The sequence below is a fragment of the Myotis myotis genome, unplaced genomic scaffold (genome assembly GCF_014108235.1).
Source record: "Myotis myotis isolate mMyoMyo1 unplaced genomic scaffold, mMyoMyo1.p scaffold_m19_p_5, whole genome shotgun sequence".
Taxonomy (NCBI): domain Eukaryota; kingdom Metazoa; phylum Chordata; class Mammalia; order Chiroptera; family Vespertilionidae; genus Myotis; species Myotis myotis.
The window spans coordinates 45,629,298-45,652,786 of record NW_023416357.1 but is presented as its reverse complement, the minus strand read 5'-3'; the positions used below and the strand labels follow the sequence as shown (position 1 = coordinate 45,652,786).

The 23,489-nt window shown below is 39.6% G+C and overlaps 1 long non-coding RNA gene across 3 annotated transcripts in view; it reads left to right on the top strand.

Moving 5' to 3' along the window:
* The first annotated feature begins 1,642 nt into the window (after positions 1 to 1,642).
* The window catches only part of LOC118656383, a 42,628-nt gene continuing 20,781 nt past the window's right edge, over positions 1,643 to 23,489 (top strand). For 2 of the 3 annotated variants that reach the window (XR_004967594.1, XR_004967593.1), the window contains exon 1: positions 1,643 to 4,834. This is a non-coding gene — a long non-coding RNA (uncharacterized LOC118656383). Of the gene's footprint in view, positions 4,835 to 17,889; positions 23,159 to 23,489 lie in introns of those variants that run through there. The other variant, XR_004967595.1, reaches the window with a different exon arrangement.

Sequence of the window (23,489 nt, the reverse complement as noted above, 5' to 3'; positions counted from 1 at the left end):
CAGAGTATTTCCAAGATGTAGTTAATAATTGGTCAATCTGAAACAAGAATATAAATGTCCTAATCCTTCTCTATTTTTCTTTTCCATTGAGTTTATTCCAGATTACACTAACTCCACTTGCTAGGATGATTTCAGATTTGAGCAAGAGAAAGACAAATACCATATTATTGCACTTATATGTGGAATCTAGAGAACAAAACAAACAAAATAAAAACAGACTCATAGATACAGAGAACAGATTGACAGTTGACAGAAGAAAGAGGTGTTGGGGGTTGGGTGAAAAAGATGAAGGGATTAGAAGTGAAACTTGGTAATTATAGAATAGTCAGAGATGTAAATTACAGCAAAGGAAATATAGTCAATATAAAATATTATAACTATGTATAGTGCCAGGTGAAATATGGAGGGACTACTGTAAAGTGCATGATTTTCTAACCATTATGCTATACATCTGAAACTAATACATAATAATATTGAATGTGAACAGTAATTGAAAAAAAAGGAGGAAACATTACTCTCAATCTTTTGATCATTAAAGAGGGACTATATTGACTCAAGTATAGTAACCCAATAGATTCTGGTGTGGCTTGGTCCAGAACTGTGAATAGGGCTTGCAAAATTTTCTCAGCTCTGTCGTCCATATTTTTTTTTTTTGCTTCCCCCTTACTTCTTTCATCAGAGCATTAAGGGCTTTAGCAATTTCAGAATTTCCCCACTCACAATGCAATCCACAGGAAAAAAAAAAAAAAGGTCTCTCCCGTTAACTTCTGATGAAGAATAGGAAAACTCTTTCCCCATAATTCTCCAGCAAAAATCCTTCACGTTGGCCTAAGTGAGATCTTGTTCTTGTTCCTAAACCAATGACTATGACCAGGGGAAATCAGATGCTCTGATTGGCCAAAGCTACCTAAATTACAGGGCCACTGACAATAAAGGAAATTAAGGCTCCCAAAGGAAGCACATGCTGGGCACATGCTGGGGTTGTGGGCTCGATTCCCAGTAGGAAGTGTGCAGGAAGCAGCCAGCAATGTTTCTCATTGATGTTTCTCTCTCTCTCTCTCTCTCTCTCTCTCTCTCTCTCTCTCTCTCTCTCCCTTGCTCTCTCTCTAAAACCAATAGAAATATATATTTAAAAATATAAATAAATGAGTGTGCCTGTTTTGGTCAAAGCTTGTTTATGGACCCTGATATTTTAATTTCATATAATTTCCATGTCACAAAATATTTTATATATATATATATATATATATATATATATATATATATATATATAATTTAAAGATATAAAAGTCATTCTTAGTTTGTGAGTCATATAGAAATAGGCTCTGGGTCATTTTGGTCTGTGAGTCATAGTTTGTCAGTCCTTATACTGTGGAGACCCAAGTGGTCTGCACCTGCCCAGTCTGAGGCATAGTCATCTGCCTTCCTCCCTGACTATGCCTGAGCCTAGTAGTTTACTCACTACCAACTGGAGTCTCACTAGCAAATTGGCTGAATTATGGTGAGCCAGTATGCTCACTATTGTCATTCTTAAAATGTGCTGGTTCTGCTATGCTAGCTTATAGCATCAGCTTTAGCCTCTCTGAGAGAAAATACTTTGTAAGTGTAGAGAAATCAGTTGTGTCTCTAGCATTGATGTCCTTCTTCTGGCAAGTGTACAATTCTGAAGCAGTGTTTTTTTATTTTGTTGCTATCTACTCTTCATTTTCTACATGAGGAGCTTTCCTTCACAAATATTCTGAAAGAAATTTTTTAAAAATGGAAGAAAAGTGTAGAGCCTATTGGGGAATTAAATGGTATAATTATGTGTGACACCAAAATGAATGAAGGCGTTCCTTCTAGTCCTGCTTCCTACTAATGATGCTAATAACTGAAGTGTTGGGTTTTATTAAATAGAGCAGAAGTGAACCCTCTAGAGATGAAAGCAGCTATTGAGATTCATACCTGCTGAAATAGAAGGCGTCTCCTCCCTTTTATGGCTGACAGAGAGACCCATAATGAGCACATTTTGTAGCTGGAGAGCAACAAAAAGAAGATGAAAGGAAAATCTTTTGAAGGCTAGAAAAAAAGGGAAAATCCCTCTAATGCAGTGAAACCCCTTAAATTGTTTTCCAAGAGACAGAAAAAAATAATACTATTTAAAGGTCACATCGGCTGTTTGAGTTAGTTTGCCTTTGAGAAGATAAATATTGTGCGTGGGAATATAAGAATGTCTGCTAGAAACCACTTTCACACAGCGAACAAAGGAGTCATCCTAATCTGAGATTAACTGATGTTCCCTGTTCACCACAAATGCTGGCTTTCCAATACTTCAAGTGAGGGGCTCTTTATGTATTGGCTGAAGCATCCCTTAGGACATCTAAAAGATTAAGACTAAGTGCTGCTTTAAGGTTCTTTCTTTCTTAAAAAAAAAAATGCATATAGATTTTTAAAATATGGTGACTGCAATAGCATCATTTATTTTAAATTAATTAACCTATCAATAGTTTTCAAACACTTTTCTGCAACATGCCTCATTATCTCAATGTCTATTAAATAACAATTTTATTTTTTCTTGCATCCTCAAAAAAAAGTTTAATTGTAATAACGTTCGCTCTAAAACCCAAATAGGTTCTGTGACTTTAAATGCAAATTAAGAAACTGTTCCTGAGGCTAGTGAGAAGGATTGCTGCCATCATGCTGTTATTTAAAATGGATTTTAACCCCTTAGGCTGACAACAAACACAAACCCAGATTGCCACCAAGAGAAGCCAAGGGGCCTGTTGCAATAAGATCTGCTGTTTCCAGTAGCAAACGGAGTGATGCAATAATGCCACCGAGAGCAAGACTGAAATGCTGAAATCAGATATGATCGAGATAAGATTGAGGAAGAACAACAAAGGAAGATATGAATGAAATTTTACCTTGGGTAGAGGTGATTGGGGAGCCTTTCACACACTGCTGAGGTAGCCAGTGTTTCATACAGCCTGCCTCCCACATGCACTCCAGTCCATTGATTATTTTGTGTTTCCATTGATTGATGCTGCTTTGGCTCCAGGGACTCACCCTGGGATCTGACAGGAAATAGTAGATTGCTTATTTATTTTTAAATTAGCAAACCAGTTGAGCCCTAGAATCCTTGAATTTAAAATTGGGTCTCATCTTAGAAGCCACCTTACATGCGAGGACTCTAAATCATGTTCTGCTTATTATAATATGCTTATTTCTGTCTTTCCACTTTATCACTGGCTCTACAATGCCTTAAATGAATCATTCCCTGTATCCTCTCCTTTTCAAATGCTCAATTCTTCAACATTGTTCATGGTGCAGGCTAGTTCATAGTAGTGGCTTGTTAAAGAGGCTGTGTGTCTCTGCTGTCCCAGACATCGCCAGTCCTGCTCCTTCTGAAATGTGGCCGGGTGCCCAGGGAATGAACTAGCTACTGCCTGGTAGAGAGGGGAATCAAAGACTGGCACTTGGCAGGGGCCTCCGCTCCTGCAGCTGCTGGGTGCTAAATTATAACTGATGTGCTTCTCCAGCCGTGCACAGCAGGGCTGGCCGAACGCAGCTCCGAGCCTCTCCGCTGGCCTGGGTTTCAGAGCTGGAATAAAGGGGGCAAACTGGGCTGGCTTCTGCGCAGGGCAGAGCGGTGAGCATGTCGTCCAGCACAGATGCTGAAACGCTGTGGACATGTTTTCTGCTCTTCATGTGCGTGCGAACATGTGTAGTCTCCCACCGCGAGCCTAATGCGATTGCTTGAGAAGCTTGGTGGGTTTCGCATGGGGATACTAGTATACATTGATCCACTTGAACTTCTGAGGCAAAGGCACACCGCTTACTAGTAGACAGAGTTCTTATAAAGCAGAGGACAGCCAGTCTCAGTGAGAGACTACAGTGAAAGGGTGAGCCAGCTTTCCTTCCTTCCGCTTAAACAACTGTCCCTCCACACAGGCTACTTTAACCCTGGCATTAGGTGGGCTACTTTAACCCTGGCATTAGGTGCTCTGTGGTACACTGGTTAGGTGTGTGTGCTGGTATGGTATTCATTTGTAAAAGAGGCAGGGAGGGTTCCTAGAAAGAACCCAGGGTCCAGGACCTCCCGCATGACTGTATGACTGCAAAGAAGTGGGCTTTCTGTGCCTTCATTTTCTCACCTGCCTCCTGAATGTATAGTATAGATACCTAGATTGTTAGTGCTGGCTATTGCCTACAACTTTAGGATGAATCTCCTGCAATGTCAATGTAAATACTATTGCATGAATAGTCAAGTTTTAAATTATACCCCTCAGAGCTTTTCCCCAAAGCTCTTACATGAAAAAAATTGGGTTTTATCTTTTCTTTTCTTTTTCTTTTTGGGTAATTTCCCCTTAACAGCCACTTAGAGCACTAGGTGACAATAATTACTGCCAATTAATTTCTCTTTTCTATTGTGACAAACTTTAGTAAAATTTAGAAATCTTAGGACCAGAGCTACCTGTGTTGGTATGTAACACTAAAACATTCTGTGTGGCTTTTATTTCTCTTTCTTCTCAAGATAATGAACTCAAGGAAGTATAATTTAAAAACCAAAATTCCATTCAAGATTTAAAAAAGCACACACGTTTTCCCCTCCACCCAGCTGAAACTTGTTTTCCACTCATCTTTCCAGAGGAAATTTACATTGAGCAAAGGAAGAAGTCTCCTGTTAATCGTTCACGTTGGTTTCTGATTGCCTCTGCATTCTAAACAACAGATTCATCAGCATTTCATTTTGTAACTGGTTACTTTGCTCTAATATGGATACTGCCTCTGAGTACTTGCACCTTTAGAAATGTTCCAAAAAGAACTGGAAAGAAGCTACATCTCTACCTCAAAGGTAAACCCATAAAAAAAGCTGGTATTAGAAGTGCTCTGTATAGTGGCATATGTTTCATTAGACATTTCAATGTTCTCCCTGACAAATCCTTCAAGACGTGACTCTCCAACATTCCTTTATACATGTAATCTTCAAGACAATAAGGGAGAAAAATCAAGGTAGCTTCTTGTCTCTGTAGGTGGTTTTTCATGGTGACAAAGTCGTCTCAGAGAAATTGCCTTAATGTAACATACTCCCTACTTGTGGTGGCAGTTTAAACCCCACTAGGGAGTCTGGAACTTTCTGGGACTGTTTGCCTTTGGTCGATCCATTCTCTCTTCCACGTTGTTGGGGTTTATTTAATCCAATACTGTTCAATAAGAATGTGATGTGAGCCACCTACAAACTCAAAATTTTCTATTGACTATGCTAGGATATGTTTAAAAGAAAAGGGGGTGAAATAAATTTTAATAATATATTTAACTTAACCCGCTGTATCCAAAACATTATTTCAACCTGAAACCAGGATAACAAATTACTAATGAACTACTTTACGTTATTTTTGTTGACACCAAGTCTTCAAAATGCAGTGTGTATTTTGCACATGCTCAGCAGTCATGTGTGGCCAGTAGCGTGGGTATTGGACAAGGCAGGCTTCATCCGTTACTTTTTACCAGAACATGTAATGGTGCCCGAGGGGCCAAAGGCAATGATGTGTCTCCAAACAATGAGCAGCTCTTGTTTTCACCAAATAGAATCTAAACTAAAACAGGAAGGAAACCAGGGCCCAGGGATTTAAACTCATCAAGGGCCAGAAGAAGCAGAAGGAGGCTGATGTGTCTGAATCATCCCTGCTGCTCAGGACCTTTCTGTCTTCGAGGTTAGTGGAGACAGTCGTGTCCTTCCCTGCTTCTCTCCTCATGGTCAAAGACAGCCTCAGAATACTTGAGAAACTGTTCTAATTCTGAGCCCCCCCCCCCCCAAAAAAAAAAGCACACAGCACTAGTATGGGAAAGAGTCCCAGACGAAGACTTGAGAAGGTTCCCAAACTTACTCTCAAAACATCATTTTGGGAGCAGCACTTAAGGCTTGGTTTGGTGTGTTCAGCTTCCAAGCTGTGATATGGATGAACTGCCCTGCCAGCAGTCCTACATTTGGGCTCAAATGAGTGCAAGAGCAAAGCAGTACTAGACCCCATGTCCACCGGAGTTCAGTAGACAAATTTGACAAGGACTCCCATATCCAAACTTCCACCCATGGTCGGAAATTACCAGAAGCTTTATGGAATTTCAAGGACTGTAAAGAGAGCACCTTGATCCAAGTAACAGAACACTTGGATACACTTGAGATAGCCATTGGGGAATTCCAAGCTCATAAAAATTATGAGGCAGTTCTCACAGAGGGTGTGAAATTGATTCAATATATAAAATAAATGACTAAATATGAATTACTTCTTGATTCTTTGGGACTGAAATTAATACTACATATTACTTGGAACATAAATTAAAAGTTCATGGTAAGGTCTAGGATATGACATATGACTTTATACCATGATAATTAGACCATTATACCTAGTGAATAACCTTATTTGCTTTTACAAAGCCTCATAGACAGACAAAAATATGGTGATTACCAGAGGAAAAAGGGGTAGGGGGGAGGTAGAAGAGGATAAAGGAGGATAAATGGTACTAAACTTGTTCTAGATGCTGCCAATAATACAAATGAAGGGGCTGGGGATAGCACCATCACTGCTACTGTACTGGCACACTATTGCCAAGAAAGACTTTGAAAACATAGTAAAGGTGTTAATCCAGTGGAAATCAGCAGAGGTGTGATGTTGGCTGTTGATGCTGTAATTGCTGAACTTAAGAAGCAATCTAAACTTGTGAGGACCCCTGAAGAAATATCTCAGGTCACTATGATTTCTGCAAAAGGAGTGAAAGAAATTGGCAACATCATTTCTGATGCAATGAAAAAGGTTGGAAGAAAGGGTGTCATCACATACAGGACATTTGTACATTCCTGATAACTAAGTGCAAGAGCCATCAACTAATGTACTGCTTTCAACTTAAATCACGGAGGCATTTTTACTTCTATTCTGTTCAAATCAGGGTCTGAGTTCTTCCCATTCCCATGAGAAGTTAAGAAGCAGCCTTTCCCTGGAGAGTAACCACTTCCCACCCCCTCATAACCACCAGGCCAATTTCTGCTTCTAAGAGTTTGACTTTTAAATTCCACATATAAGTGAGATCACGAAGCATTTGTTTTTCTGTGTCTGGTTTATTTCACCTAGCATAATGTCTTCCATGTTGTTGCAAATGACAGGATTTCTTTCTGTTTTAAGGATGAATAATATTCTTATATTCATCTTCTCATATACCTGTTGGCCATTTGTATATCTACTTTTGAGAAATGTCTATTCAGGTCCTTTCTCCTTTTTTAATGGGGTTATTTGTTTTCTTGATCTTAAGGTTTGAGTCCCTTTTATATTGTGAACATTAACCCTTTATCAAATAGGTGGTTTAAAAATATTTCCTCCCATTTCAGAGGCTGCCTCTTCACTCCATTGATTGTTTCCTTTGTTGAGCAGAAGCTTTTTAGTTTGAAGCCATCCTATTTGTCCATATTTCCCTTTGCTGCCCGTGCTTCCATACACATTTAGAGCACAGAAAAACTGTCTCAGTGTTCAATTTAAGGATTACAATTTTAGAATAAAATTAAGATCCATTCTTGTGTGAAAATTTGACCACAATACTGAAGGGACAGATTATATGTGAGGTTCCAAGTCTCATTAACTATTTCTACTTTAAAAACAAACAAACAAACACAAACACCGAATGTAGGAAGTGCTTAATGATCTTTTTCTTAACTGAATTAAAACAAAGCCCTTGATCTCTTCCTGTTACTGCTGTTCAAGCACCCTCCAAGAATGGATTTGGTTCAAGTTGAACTTCCTCGTTTTCTTATAACACAGGTAGAGCAGACATCCACAATTTAATTAGCCACTTTTTATGGAAATTGATGTAAAGAAAACCATTCATCATAGCCACCTACTTGCAGCCTAACTTTTCTTTTCCTTTCATAGAAACCTCCCAAGAACCTTTTCCCCAGCACCTAACTCTCTTGAAATACATTCATTGACAACCAGAAACAGAATTGGAGGGCAGACCTTTAAGGTCACATAGCTCAGCCACCCCCACTAACACTCTCACTTCCAAGCTTCTTCTGTACTATGTCACCGCTCTTAGCTCCCAATGGCATGAGACATTTAAATTACAACAGCCCATTCAGAAACACATAGCAACCGCCCATTTTGAGTTGGCTTCAGTATTTGTGTTTGAGAGAGGGTCCTGGCTGTCTGATTCACTCCAGAAAATTATTATAGATGATGCAGTTGGGTCACGTGACACAGTTAAAAAAATAAACAACCCTCTTGTTGACACATGACCTACAGCTAAGACAGAGGCTTTATAGTTCATGTGATGAAATATTTGGCTCCGAAGAAATGCCACTAGCTTTGTTTTTTTAGCATGGAAAGCCAATCACATTTTCATATTAGGCTGCATCTCAACTGTGTCAGCCTTGTGGTATCTCATAGACTGGACCCCTCAAAAGTTGTTTTCTGCTCAGCAAGAATAAGCTACAAAAGCTTTTTGAAATGAGAGACTTTAGGAACTATTCTCTACCCTCTCTGTGCTCTCCCTGGTTGCTGGCTTGCTGACCTGGGGCTCTTTACCTGGTGGTCTGATGAGTCATGGCTTTGGAGGGGGAGAGGGGGAGAGAAAACAACAAGGATATTTGGGTGGTTAGATATAGAGGCAATTAAAACCCTGCTGGGTGGGCTCTTTTCCTGTAAGGCCTGGATGCTGATTTGGAAGATGATAGTGGGTTCTCTTTGTGATGCCTACAAATATTTTAGGAAATAGAGGAGAAAGGGAAAGTGAAGACAGACTCATCAGGACAGTTCATAGATTTTCTTTTTAAACAAAATTAATCTGTTTATTTTTGGTAATATTTTTCACCTCCTTTGAATTTCAACTCTTTGTTTTTTCTTTATTGATTAAGGTATTACATATGTGTCCTTATCTCCCCATTGACGCCCCACCCTCTACCCTCCACTCGTTCCCTCACCCCCCTAGTGTCTGTGTCCATTGGTTAGGCTTATATGCATGCATACAAGTCCTTCAGTTGATCTCTCCCCCTTCCCCCACCGTCCCCTGCCTTCCCTCTGAGGTTGGATGGTCTGTTCCTTACTTCAATGTCTCTGGATCTGTTTTTGTTCATCAGTTTATGTTGTTCATTATATTCCACAAATGAGTGAGATCATGTGATATTTATCTTTCTCTGACTGACTTATTTTGCTTAGCATAATGCTCTCCAGCTCCATCCATGCTCTTGCAAATGGAAGGAGTTCCTTCCTTTTTACAATAGCTCTTAGTCTTTGATAGATTTCCAAGAAAGTTACTTTAAAAAAATTCAGTTATGAAATTGAGTTTGAAGAATAATCTGGACACAAGTAAGCTTGATCCCAGTGGGAAGTGTGTCTGCTGGTGGGCACTAATGCAACTCAGTCTCTTGTCTCTTAAGCCAGTTTCTCTTGTGACCTCATTCTTTGCTGATAACTGTTAGCAGCCATCAGCCGTTAGCCAGGCCAAAGACTTCGGAGTCCTCTCTGACTCACCTTCCCATCTACACATGGTGAGTTACTTCTCAAATACTTTTTGTCTCCTCCTTTTGCTACTGTCAGCACACAAGCTGAGAGCTTCATCTTCTCTCGATGGAGTCATGCAAACTCTCTACATTGCTGCCATTTTATTCCGTTCTCCCACAATGATCTTTCTAAAATTCAAGTCTAAACACATACCTGCTTAAAAACCTTCAATGGCTCACTTCATCAGGATTAAGTTCAGATGTTTTACAAGCCAATAACCTATATTTGGGAGGTAAATAGCTTAAGAGTGTGGGTTCTGGAGTGGGAGTGGGAGTCTGGCTGGTTCTTTTACCAGTTGTGTGATTTTATGGAATCACTTAAGCTCTCTGAACTTCAGTCACTCCATTTGCAAAATAGGGATCAAACAGTACCTACCTCATGGAATTGTGAGGACTAAACTAGATAATACAAAAAATACTTGACATGGTGCCTGACAGCTACTGCTCAATGCTGGAAAGTTTTATTATTGTTGTTGTTCTTGTTTTTACTTTTTTACCGCTAGTATTTGCTGTTTTCTCCCAAACCTCCATATTTTTGGCCATATGCACCTGTTTTCTGTCCCTGAACAATAGCTTGTGATTTCTCCCCATTTTTCAGGCCCTGTTCAGGAGGATGAGGCAGAGTTGATAGAGAAATGCTTACAGGAGGTATGGATCATTGGAAGGTGCTAGACTTTGAGTTGAACTAGGATGGTGTAATCTAGGAATCCTCCACAAATATGCTGAAGGGAAATCATTGCTAGGGTCAACGTGGAAGATGGATTGGCTCCTTTATCAAGAACTGGAAGGAGGCCAAGTTATAATAGGAGACTAGGAGACAGGTCATACAAAACTGAAGAAAACTGGAGTTTCAGAAAGAAAAGGTTAACAAAACTGAGCATGCAATAGGAAATTCTGCTCTTAGAACACATCTCATTCTGCCAAAAGGGAACAGATCCTTAAAAGTGCTACACCAGGTTGGGCAACTCTTTTATTTGCCTAGATTGCCCTTCTTTGTTTATTGATTCCTTCCACCTTTCAAAAGCTATGTCAATTGTCCCCTTCTCTAGTAACCTTTCCCAGTGTTACCTACCTCCTCCTGGGAGCTCTCGAACTGTTGCTTCTTTTAGAGCACATACCATGGTACACTGTAATCATCTGTTGGACTAGGTAGGAACTTCCTAGGTCATTGTTAGATACATGGTAGGAGTCAAGTGAATATCTGTTCAATGACAGTATGTGGAGCAAATATTTTCCTAAAATATGTTTTTGACCTGACTGAATTTTAATTTCTGCTCTTTGGCTTTCTCTTAGGTACAAAGTACTTCAAAAGAAAGGAAAACATATAGGACCTTTGTTTGACAATCTAAACAAACAAACAACAACATGTAAGGATACTAACACTTGAATCCAAGGATGGTGGAAAATAGAAATCTGGCTAGAATAAATTGATCACATATAGGTGACATGCTACAAATAGGGAAGAAACATATTAGGATGCACCATATGAAGCAAATCAGGGTTCTTGGAAAAAATAGAGGAAATGGAGAGCTAGTGATCCTGCTGTTCTGAATGCAAAATACTTCATTAATTTTGCTGGCAAATCCTCCCCCCGTCCTTGCCCCCCATCTGGCTCTCTGGGTCTTCTGCTTGTCAATTGGTTGAATTTGAGGCATTTATACTCTCTGAGTCTCAAATTTATCATAAGTAAAATGGAGTGGGGAAGGGGTGGGAATGAGACCTGTTCTGCCCACTTTCTACGTTTGTTTTGATTTTCAAAAAAGAGAGAGTATGTGATAGCCTAGTTTTGGCACTTTCATGAGTAATTTAGGTTAGAGAAGAAATGCTGATATTACGGTTGTTTGTCATGTATTAACTAATGTTAACACTTTGATTAAACTTGAACTCATCATCATTGAGGTAGTCACTTTGTGTTTTCAAACTAAAAATTAAAAATTACCTAAAATATTGAGTGAATGCTTTCTTATCAGAATTCTGAAGCTATTTTACAGCAGTAGTTCAACTCAGAAATGCAATTAATTGCACAGGGCTTTGTAGTATGTGAGAATTTATACCACACACCAAGTATCAGAATTACAGAATATTTTAAAGTAAAATAAGTGGCTGAGTTAAATGCATTTGTTTATGCTCTTACCTTTTGGTGCTTGATATTGTAAAACTGTAGTTTAATTAAGAACCTGATATTAATATAGTTTAAGTGACTGTATAGGAATTTTACTGCTATTATTAATACAACTGTAAATAGTAACAAACCAGGTTACAAAGCAATCCTTTGAGGCTAGCTTTCTTTATAATAGGTAAAGAAGAATGACTGGTAATTCAATGGACATAATTTGAAAATAATGTATAATGGTAATCATTGCAAATAACTGGATTTAAATAACTTTTGGCTGTGTTTGCTTAATATTAGTGATTAAGAAATATTTCCTGGTTATGTAATCACTATACAAATAATATTTATTAACTTATTAAAGATACTTGAGGTATTGAAATATCTTAAACTATTTTCTTATATTTTACTTCTACTTTCATTAACCTGGTAGATAAAGTTTGTAAAATAAAGGTAAATTTTCCCTTCTAATAAATCATATTAATGAGGACTCCACTTAAAGTCATTTGTGGGGAAAGGTGTAACTAGCTAGTTATATAAATAAATAAATATTTTGCATATTTTGAAATAGGATATGATGCCATCAAAAATCACAAGAACTGTCTGGAAATGTGAGGAATTTTAAACAAGCAATTACTTGTTTTACAAAGTTCACTCAGATGTGCATCAACCTTTCTTCATCCCTTTATGAATAACCTCAGGCCACTATGCAATTTTCTGTGTATCTTTTCTAGCTAATATTAAATTGTAAATGCAGAAGGAAATAAAATTATGTTGTCAGCTTTAGCTACTTAATATTATAAACCTAATTGGAATTCTAATTAGAAATAGGATATTAATATGCTCTTTAGAAATTTGACCATATTCTTATTTTATGGAGCAAGAAATAATAATAAAATTTCTAGCTTTTTTAATCAAGAACCATGTGAATACTCATAAAATAAAGATTTTTAGATGTCAAAGCAATGAAGCCATATGAAATGAAATGTACCAGCTGCCTATTTAAAAGAGTTCCCATGTGTCAAGTTCATAAATAACACAGCCTAGAAGCGAGGATTAATTTTCTCTCAGATAACATGTTATCTTGTTTTAATGTGATTAACGGCCCCCCCCCTTCCCCCCTGCACACACCCTCTGTCCTGGGCCTGATGCTAATCTCTCCTCCAATGACTTGGATCTTATAAAGCTTGGGAGCTACTTTGGAAATGAGAGTGCTCTCCAGAAGAACCCGCAAGGCCAGTATTCATTTTTTTTTCCTACTTTATTTATTTATTTTTTATATATATATTTTTTATTGATTAAGATATTACATATGTGTCCTTATCCCCACGTTATCCCCTAACCCCCCCCTCATGCCCTACCCCCCTGTTGTCCGTGTCCATTGGTTAGGCCTATATGCTTGCATATAAGCCCTTTGGTTGCTCTTTCCCCCTTACCTCCACCCCCCCCTACCTTCCCTCCAAGGCCTGCCAGTCCAATCAATGCCTCTCCGTCTCTGGATCAGTCCTTGTTCATCAGTTTATATTGTTCATTATATTCCACAAATGAGTGAGATCATGTGGTGTTTATCCTTCACTTAGCATAATGCTCTCCAGTTCCATCCATGCTGTGGTAAATGGTAAGAGTTCCTTTTTCTTCTTCCTCTTCTTAAAGAATAACTTTCAGCATTTCATATAATGCTGGTTTGGTGGTGATGAACTCCTTTAGCTTTTTCTTATCTGTGAAGCTCTTTATCTGACCTTCAATTCTGAATGATAGCTTTGCTGGATAAAGTAATCTTGGTTGTAGGTTCTTGCTGTTCATCACTTTGAATATTTCTTGCCACTCTCTTCTGGCCTGCATGGTTTCTGTTGAGAAATCAGCTGACAGTCGTATGGGTACTCCCTTGTAGGTAACTGACTGTCTTTCTCTTGCTGCTTTTAAGATTCTCTCTTTGTCTTTTGCTCTTGGCATTTTAATTATGATGTGTCTTGGTGTGGTCCTCTTTGGATTCCTTTTGTTTGGGGTTCTCTGCGCTTCCTGGACTTGTAAGTCTATTTCTTTCACCAGGTAGGGGAAGTTTTCTGTCATTATTTCTTCAAATAGGTTTTCAATATCTTGCCCTCTCTCTTCTTCTGGTACCCCTATAATTCTGATGTTGGTACGCTTGAAGTTGTCCCAGAGGCTCCTTACACTATCTTCATATTTTTGGATTCTTTTTTCTTTTTTCTTTTTTGGTTGGGTATTTTTTGTTTCTTCGTATTTCAAATCTTTGACTTGATTCTTGGGATCCTCTTGTCTGCTGTTGGATCTCTGTATATTATTCTTTATTTCAGTCAGTGTATGCTTAATTTCTAGTTGGTCTTTTTTCATATCCTCCAGGGTCTCACTAAATTTATCAGCAGTTTCCATAAAATTCTTGAAAAACCTTATAGACGTGGCCTTGAACTCTATATCCAGTCACTTGCTTTCCTCCATTTCTGTCATTTGTGACCTGTTTCTTTGTCTCCGCATTTTTTATGCTTCCTTGTTGGTAGAGTGGCTTTGTGTGCTAGGTGTCCTATAGGGCCCAGTGGCTCAGCCTCCCCAGTTACCTGAGGTGGACACTCTTGGTGCACCCCCTTGTGGGCTTTGTGCACAGTCTTGTTGTAGTTATGCCTTGATTGTTCTAGGATCACTGGGAGGAATTGCCCTCTAGGCAATTGGCAGTGAGAATCAGCTGTGTCTGCAGTGGGAGAACTTCTGTGCTGAAGACACCCTTCTGGGGCAAGACTTGCTTCAGTGGGGCTTTGGTGCTCACTGAGTCTGCCCCCTGAGCGTGTCCCTTATGGATCTGAGGAGTTGTAATCTGGATGGTCCCCTTCTGACCACTGGGCACACTGGCTCTTGGATCTAAGGAGGTGCTAATTTAGCCTCTGTCTGAGGTTACCCAGCAGGAGCTAAGAAGAGAACTGCAGATTCCCCTTCCTTTTTTGGAGTTTGGAGGTGCCCAGATGAGGCCCAGCTGTGAAGCAATGCAAGCTGATGTGGGGCCTTGTGCCTTCTCTTGGAAGTTCTGGGTCTGTCTGGCCCAGCTGCAATTTGTTAGGTAATTTTCAGGTTGCAAAGGGCCAGGGCATTCATATGCAAAAGCCTCTGCCACAGCCTGGGTGGGGCGGGGTCTCAGGGAATCAAAGGGCGGAGCAAGCAGCTATGGCGGATCCTCAGCACTGCCCTAAGGGGCCACGTGTCTCAGTGTCCCGGTAATTGCTGCAAGCACCTCTGAGGGAAAGCCGCCCTCAGGTTCCGAGTTCTGCCTGCTGCCAGACAGTCCAGTTTCTTTCCGTGTGAGTCCTGGGTCCCCAGAGACTTCCCGGAACCAGAGTTCAGAGCAGTTGGGAGCTTGTGACTCTCTCCGGATTCAAACAGACAGCCGCGTCCTCAGCTGCCAGCCCCTTTCCGCGCGCTCTCGAGCCTCCGTACCTCTGCACTTTACTTCCGCACCTCCTCTGAGTCTCAGTGTGCTTTTCTTTTTCCTTCTAGTTGTAGAATTTCCACTCAGCCAGCCTTCCTGTAGTTCTGGATGATGTCCATTTTGTCTTTTCGTTGTATTTTTGAAGTTGTTGTGGGAAGCAGCAATTTCTGTTTTTTTCCTATTCTGCCATCTTTGCTTCTCTCCCAGTATTCATTTTTATAAGCTGCTCTGGGCTAATAAGAGAGCAGCTGAGTTTACACAGATTATCACTTGTGGCTGTCTCATCAACTTGACATTGTACAGGAAAAGAACTCAAAGATCCAGGAGGCCCAGACAAAGTCAGACAGGTAGAAACTGGGAGACCATTTCAGTGATTTGCCTTAAGATGCTTTAGGTTTTGTTTTATCTTCTGATGTCTCTAAGATTTCCACTTTTAGCCAAAAGGTTTACATTGTATAAAGAGTCCTTGTTTTTTTAAAATTCAATACATTATTCATTCAAAACACATTTATTGAGTGTCTGTTATAGGCCAATTATTGTGCTGAGGGGATGGGGCTGGGGCTGGGGATGTAGCGGTGGATGAGAACAATGAAGTGCTTATCCGTCCGAGGCTCACAGTGGAAGCAAGGTTGGCATTAGCTCAACAGTACACAAGAGTAGTAATGCACCTGAAAGTGCCTTACTTTTTAAAATATGCTAACTCACTGCAGCCTTCTGTTATGGTACTTATAGGCTATGTTCATGTCCTCCTGTCACTTTATGTTTGAATACAATTAATATACACCCATTTCTTCATTTATCATTCTTTCAACAAGTATCATTTGAATGACTTTATCATCTTTCCAACAAGTGAGTGATAGAAAGATGAATTAGTCCTACTGTCAAGTGTCTCATGGGGATAATATATGTATATACATCATGATGATGATGCCACTTCTTAAGAGTTATGAAAGTTCAGAGAGAATATTTCCTTTTGACAGGATCAGGAAAGGCTCCATGAGTAAAGAGGGTGTAAGCAGGGCCTTATAATTAGAGAGGTTGCTAGCATATGGCAAAAGGAAAAAGATGTCTCAGGTAAAGGACAGAAGCAATGGAGCAAGAGCAAGCATTCGGTTTGGCTGACTTCTCATTTCAGTTTTGTTGAGTGGGTTGGGGAGGGTGAAGAGGTATAAAGAGAAAAAGAGAAGTTGTTGCCAAGGACCACCACAGAATACTCAACTATTTGGAAGCTTCTTTATGAGACACACTTTGAAAGTTAGGGTGTTCTACAACCACCCACCCATGGTGCTGGTCCTCTCAGTTTTTATTCTCTTACAGTATCTAGTTATTCAGGAATGCACCACATTAAACATAATAGATGCCGGGGCCCAATAATCAACAATAGTTGGAAACACGTAACTTGAAAAGACACGTCCTCATTTTGAAATTGAATCCCAGACACAACCTCTGGAATTTCAGATTTGATTATGAACATTGAACTTGCATGAAGTTCACCAAAGTTCACTTCTAGGGAGCCTGGAGGGAGTTAGGTGTAAATCAGAACCAGCCGAGGGGGCAGCCTGCAGACATACACTCATAGGTATGGAAAGACGTGCCCCAGTCCTCTGTAGCTTCAGATGGAAACCATATGAAGTGCCGGAAGCCTGGCCAGTTTAGTGCCTTGCACCGGGTCTCTCTCAGTGGTTTTATTTCCATTTGATCCTGGGCTTACTGCTGGGTGCCTATCCTGCCCACAGAAAATAAGAAACTTGAAGAAATAAGTGGGCCCAAGTGATTGGACTGTCCTCACTGCCCAAACCTATGTTCTGTAAAATTTATGACAGACGTGATCACCTCACGTTTCCATTTAGAGTATGAATGTGCAAGCTTGACTCACTGGGGCTTCCATTATTGGATTTTTTTCAGTTGGCATCAACTTCTGTTTCTAGAATTACTAGTATGTAAAAAAAGAATGAGGCAGAGAAAATATTGCTTTATCTTACTTCAACAGCATCATCGCAGGTTATCAATAATGTTCGCATTTTGATTCACTGTCAAAAGTGCATACATTTCATCACAGCTTAGAAATGTTTTGCGAGTGCTATTTAACATTCACAAGAACAAATGCCACAATTCCTTATGCTTTTAGGGAAATTTCCTGATTAAACAATCTTACAATAAAAGTCAGCATGTCCTTTAGTGGGCCTTTTCTCCTTATAAAAGCCGAAGATGCAAATTTTAGAGACGAAGAGAAGCTCAAGAGTTTTCTGTTCTCATGTGCTTGAATCACAGTGTTTTGGTGCTTTGTTTAGGAACATTAGACAGAAAGTCATGTGTAGTGTGACTTAGTGTGTATCCATTACATCAATTGAAAACATATCTGAGCTTCGTGTCTTCACTTCCCTTCCATAAAAACCATAAAAAGTTACTTAGGTCCTAAAATGGTGCTAAAAATAATTTTAAAAAACACTTCCTATGTCACACGAATAAAATGTACAAATGAGGGCAATATGTTTCGATGTAGTAAAATAAGTTTGAAAGGCAGGCATCTAAACGAATCTATTTTTAAAGGTCTGCATCTCGTACTGAGTGCTAATGTGCATTTTATTGCTCATTTGCAAGGCCTAGTACAAAGAAGTACAACATCCCCCGCCTACTGGGCTGCAACAATCCAGTTCATTTCAGACATTTTGGCTCCAAAAGGAAAGAGGAGAAAGGTTCCTTGCATGTGTTCTAATATACATTATTTTAATATCTAAGATGTCTCTCACCATAAAAAACAAGGTTATGTTCTGTTCCCTCCCCCCCTCCCCCCGCAAGTGACTTGCCTTCTTAGTTTAAACTATTAGGTTAAAAAGAAAATAAAAAAAGAAAAAGAAATGAGAAAAAAGCTGACCTATCCTTGAAAGAAAGGTGAAATCATTGATTTTTCCTGCACTGTTCCACAGGAAAGTGCATCACCGAGTGATAGATATATGCACCCTGGGGCTAGCAGCTGGAGGGCAAAAAGCACTTTTTACCCGTGATTGACAAATAATACATAATGAGAAGAGAGGAGCAATTCAAGTTTTAAATTTCACTCTCTCTCATTGGCTTTTCAGGGCAGCTGGGCACTGCTGTTCTCACTTGGTAACTTTTGAGGCGCTGCCAGGAAAGGGGACCTGAGTGACAATTTTTCCATTCCTCCTACAAACCCCCCAAAGCTTTAGTAAATCTGTGTGGCCTGCTCTTTCAAAGAGGATCCAGCTGCTAACAATTCTACCATTTTTCCTTAGAAGGAAAATCCTGGGGGTCTGGAAATGTATTGCATGGGTATAATGACCACAGTAGAGTAAGGCTGAGATTTCAAATCCCTGAAAGTGGCATCTGTAGGCGGCATTTGATGCTAGCTGATGAGTAAGCACTGGAGAGAGAGGAATAGAAAAAAGAGCAAGAAGAAAGGTCGAGTCAGAACTCTGTCATAAGTGAGATTTATGAAGTAGAGTTGTAGATAGTCCAGAGTGTTACATTTTTACAAAATTAAGACATGTTTGTTGTGAATAGTTTAGGAAATATGTGAGAAAAATCACCAATGAAGTGAAAAACTAAAGAAAACTGATGTTAACATTTTTGGTCTCTTTTACATTTTTCTCTTCATTTCTGTACCATAGTTCCCCTCTCACTCCTCCTCTACAGTTTGCTTTCTGCAGTTTCAATTATCACAGTCAACCGAGACCAGGAAAGATTAAATGGAAAATTCCAGAAACCAAACAATTCATAAGTTTTAGATCGCAAGCCATTCTGGGTAGGGTGATGAAATCTCAAGCCTTCCTGCTCTGTCCCGTCCAGGACTAGGACGGAACCAGCTCTTTGTCCAGTGTATCCACACTGTACGTACTTTCCCCGCCGTTAGTCACTGAATAACCATTTCGATTATTAGATCAACTATCGTGGTGTTATGACAACCTCTTACCTGGTCTCTGCTTCTGCCTTGGTCTCCTTCACCTCCAAAATAATGGCTGGGCGGAGCCTTAATAAATAGAAGTGAGACCATTCACTCTTCTGCAGTGAGGTTTCTAATGACTTCCATCTAATTTAGAGTAAAATCCAGAGTTTAGTTACCCGGGGTCTCTAAATGGGAATGATTGCATTTTGGGCAAAGCCTTTCTCCATTGCACAAAATGTCCTGCAGGTTGCATGATTTTTGACATCAATAAGTTTGAAAGGCAGGCATCTAAATGAATCTATTTTTAAAGGTCTGCATCTCGTACTGAGTGCTAATGTGCATTTTATTGCTCATTTGCAAGGCCCAGTACAAAGAAGTACAACATCCCCCGCCTACTGGGCTGCAACAATCCAGTTCATTTCAGACATTTTGGCTCCTCTAAGTGACAGTAGCGTTCCAGAGTCACAACCAAAAAAAATCCCCAGATTTCCAAATGCACTCTGAGGGGTACCTCCCTGCTCTCCACATCCGAGAACCATTTTGGCTTCCCTGTCAACACTCCTAACTCATCTCTACCTATTTCCCCTCGGCTTATTCTGTCACAGCCTTGCTACTCACTGGGGAGACTAAGAGTTTGCATTTGCTGTTATCTCTACCTGGGACCTTCTTCCCCCAAGTCACCTTAGTTCTTGTAGGTCTTTATACAAATGTCATCTTCTCAGTGAGCCAGACACTTCACATCCCTTTTCTCTGCTTTAGCATTTATCACTATTAAACATACTATCACTTTCTTATTAATCTTGGTCATTGTGGTCTACTGTTCTCTCTCACTAGAATGTAAACTAGATGAGGGCAGAGGCTTGGTGTATTTTGTTCATATCAATGCTCAATATCTAGAGCATTTCTAGCATGTAGTAGGCATGTTATAAGTAAGGATCTTTAGAGATTTTAAAAATAGAATTATTTTTATATGTTGTAGCTCAAGGGAATTTACTAAGTTAATGGTTCTTAATCTTTTTTATGTCAGAAAACTTTCTGAAAATCCAATGGAAAATGCACATCTGCGATTACAAAGCATACAAAGACATGTATTGTATGTAGATATAGGTACAAAGAGATAAAATATGGATTAAGTATTGAAATAGAGAAAATATAGATATTGAGATACAGGAGGCCCCTTGTCTACAAGGGATATGTGAAACCGTGGATAGCATGGAAATCTATATATATATGCTATGTTTTTTTCCTGATACATGCATACATTCATACTTTTCCACTCAAAAGAAGCACTTTATGGCTTCTCTTTGGCACGGCTCTTCTCCTGTGCATGTGAGGAATCCATCAAGTTTTTCACAGTATTCTTGAAAACAAGGTGAGAAAACTAACAGTAGAGTTGGGTGGATCAGTGACAGATAAATGACACTCTCAAAAAATATTGAGGGACCAGCTTTAATCTGAAAACCAGGAGGGAGAATATGAAGCAAGATCCTTTCTTATTCTGTTTGTTTTCTAGTCCCCTGGAGAAAAGATTAACTATTAGTACATACACATCAAATTTACAGGGACAGAAATCAAGAAGGGAGAGTTCTAGAATAAAATCCCAAAATACTTTGGCAGGTTGAAGTAATGAGCCAATATAAACACTGAGATTTAACAGGGATAAATATGAAGCCCAACTGTGGAAGCTCACGCTGGCGAAGATGAGCTGTAGCAGAACTTGGGGGTTCCAGTCGACTGCAATCATAATGTGTCAACAGAGATTTGTAGCTGCCAAAACAACTAATTAGAGTTACAGTAATGAAGTGAGTCAGCATAGCTCTGTTATAGTCTGTTGGACCAAACAATACCTGTAATGCTATGTTTAGTTTGGGGTGCCAAGAATTTTGATGGGATATAATGTACCAGGCAATGACCTACCCAGGGAATGAGGATTCTACTAACCAGAAATCATAGGTGTTTCACCTGAAGAAAATGGAAGACTTTGAAGTCATGTGATCATAGTCTTTAAATATTAAAAAGGCTGTGACATGTGATTTTTGTTACTACAGAGGGAAAATGAAGGACCAATGCAGTAAATTTACAGTAAATCATCTTTCCCCTACACACAAAGAAAGAATACTTTTTTGCAATACAAGCTGTGAAAGATGAAATGGACTTGCCCTCACAGGAGAGTTGGAGATTTTAGAAATCAACTTGATAGGAATATCACAGAAATAAAGCAAGTGTTGGATTGCCCTTCTTTAGATCCCTTGTAGCTAGGAATTCTGTCACCGGCATTGTATTCTGCGCCCCCATCCCTACTCCCGTGCTGGTGAGGCACTAGAACACTAGTGGGTAGTTTCACTGGCAATGTCTCAAGGTGACACCCTGTGGTTTAAATGACAGCTTTCTCTCGGTGTATAGAATTTCCCTGTATTTTCATTAAAATGCCTGAATGTAACACCGACTTAAATTCTGCTTGAGGGTTTCCTACATGAAGAGGGTGGGTATTTTTTCAAAAATTGTTGAGCGAGTTGTTTTCATCAGGCCATTGAAATAGGTATGAAGCACTGGTAAGAGGTCACAAGTCTTAGGGACTTTTTGATGAAGAAACAAGGATCTATATTTCTAGGAGGAATTATAAATGTAAACATTCAGCACCAACAGGTATCACATAATCAGCCCAATGTAAGGCAACTGTGAATGGTGGGCTATGGCACACCAGACAGGCTGTACCTTACTGAAAACAGGCAGGTATTACCAAGGCTAGTCCATTTCCCCATTTTCAAGAAAAGCTAGAAATTCAAATGTTTACATGAGGTCTTTTGATTTTAAATGCTGGCAAAAAAAAAAAATAAAAAAAAAAAAAAAAAAAAATCAAATTAAAAAACAAAACCCCCCCCAAAAACAAACCCTGTGCTGTCTAAAGAAATACAACTGTCTTTCAGAGAGTGTTACAGCGATCGGTTTGTGATATCTGTTGTCAAATGTGTTTCTGGATTCTCTCCAAACTTCACTTCATCTTACAAAGCATCTCTGGTGTCCCAGAAAGTCAATTCTTAAACTAAATTCAACAAATATTTTTGAGCCTCTAATAAGCGAAAAGTAGTTTGCTAGGGTATTTGAAAAATATGAACATGAAAAACAATGATCTTTGTTCTCAAAGTTTGCAGTTTTATAGTCAGGTTAATACAAACACCAATACAACTATAATTACAACTAACATGGAGTGTTGAGTGATACAAATGAAGTACTGGGAAGGGAAATATTAAAACCCTGGGGGAGTCAGGGCAAGGTGCGTTTGTGGGAGATTGTCATGAGTGACAGGTGAAGTGTGGAGACTTTCTAAGGGGGAAGGAAGAACCTGAGAAAAGGCACAGTGATGGTAAAGTGAGAGGGATTTGAGGAACCAGTGTTTTAATAACTTACCTGAAGCAGAAGAGAGGCGTTGGGGATTTACATGAGAACACTTCCATGGGAGGTTAGCAATCAATGGTAGGCCAAAGAGTTTTGACTTAACTCAATAAGCTGCTTGAGAGAGGCAGCTGTGTAACCCTGAGCAAATCTTTAAAATTCATTACATGCCATTTCCATTACTTGTCATATGAGGCATAACCCACTTGGAAATGTGGTGTGAAACATAAATTATATCAGTAAATCAATTCTTGTGAACCTTGTAAGTTAGTTATTGTTAGTGATGGGCAAGCGCTGAAGGATTTGGACGAGGGGAAGGATGTCATGGGAACTCTGCTTTTGGGGAAATTAATCTGGCACTTATGCTTTGAATGCATGCATGGTAAAAGGACAAGCAAAAAAGACCACTGGAAAGTTAACTCACTCGCAATATACATATTTTTGAATGTGCTATAATACATGTATGTTCTTCTAAGTTGAAAAAGCACAAGAGGTTTGGTAAGGAGAAGTCCCCTCTCTTTGAATGCCCCCCAACCAGCCAGCTGTCTGTCCCTGACACAATCACAATAACAGTTTTTATGTTTTCTCCCAGATATCATCTGCATATTTGTAAACACGCATGTATGCACTATGTCAGTTTTGGAGCTCTTTCTATTTCAGTTAGGAGGAGAGCTTCGGCTCAGACACTGTGAGCCCGAATTCCATTTTGAACTGACAAGGCGAGACCAGACTGCAGAACCTGTGGAATGTGGGGGAGCAGCCTGGGAGGTCACCTGGGGCCTGTGGGATTTCCAGGTCAGCAGAACCCGTCTTGCTTTCTCCCTGGGGTAGTCTGACCCAGGATTTGAAAAGTATTAACCTTCTAGCTATTAGGAACACTTCTATGCTTTTGAGTTTAATCTAAATGTCTGAAAGTTGTTGGGTGGTCCTGGTGATTCATTTCAAGTCCTTTGGCGTTTGAAGATGCGGCTGAGGATGAGAAAGAGGAGATGAAAGAGTTTGAACAGTTATTTTATACTGAGAAATTCTTCTGTGGAACTCTTTCATGCTTTTATTAATCTCTCTAACTCAATCCCACTGGATTTGCTCACCTTGTCCAAACTTTGGATCAGTGTGACAGTTCCTT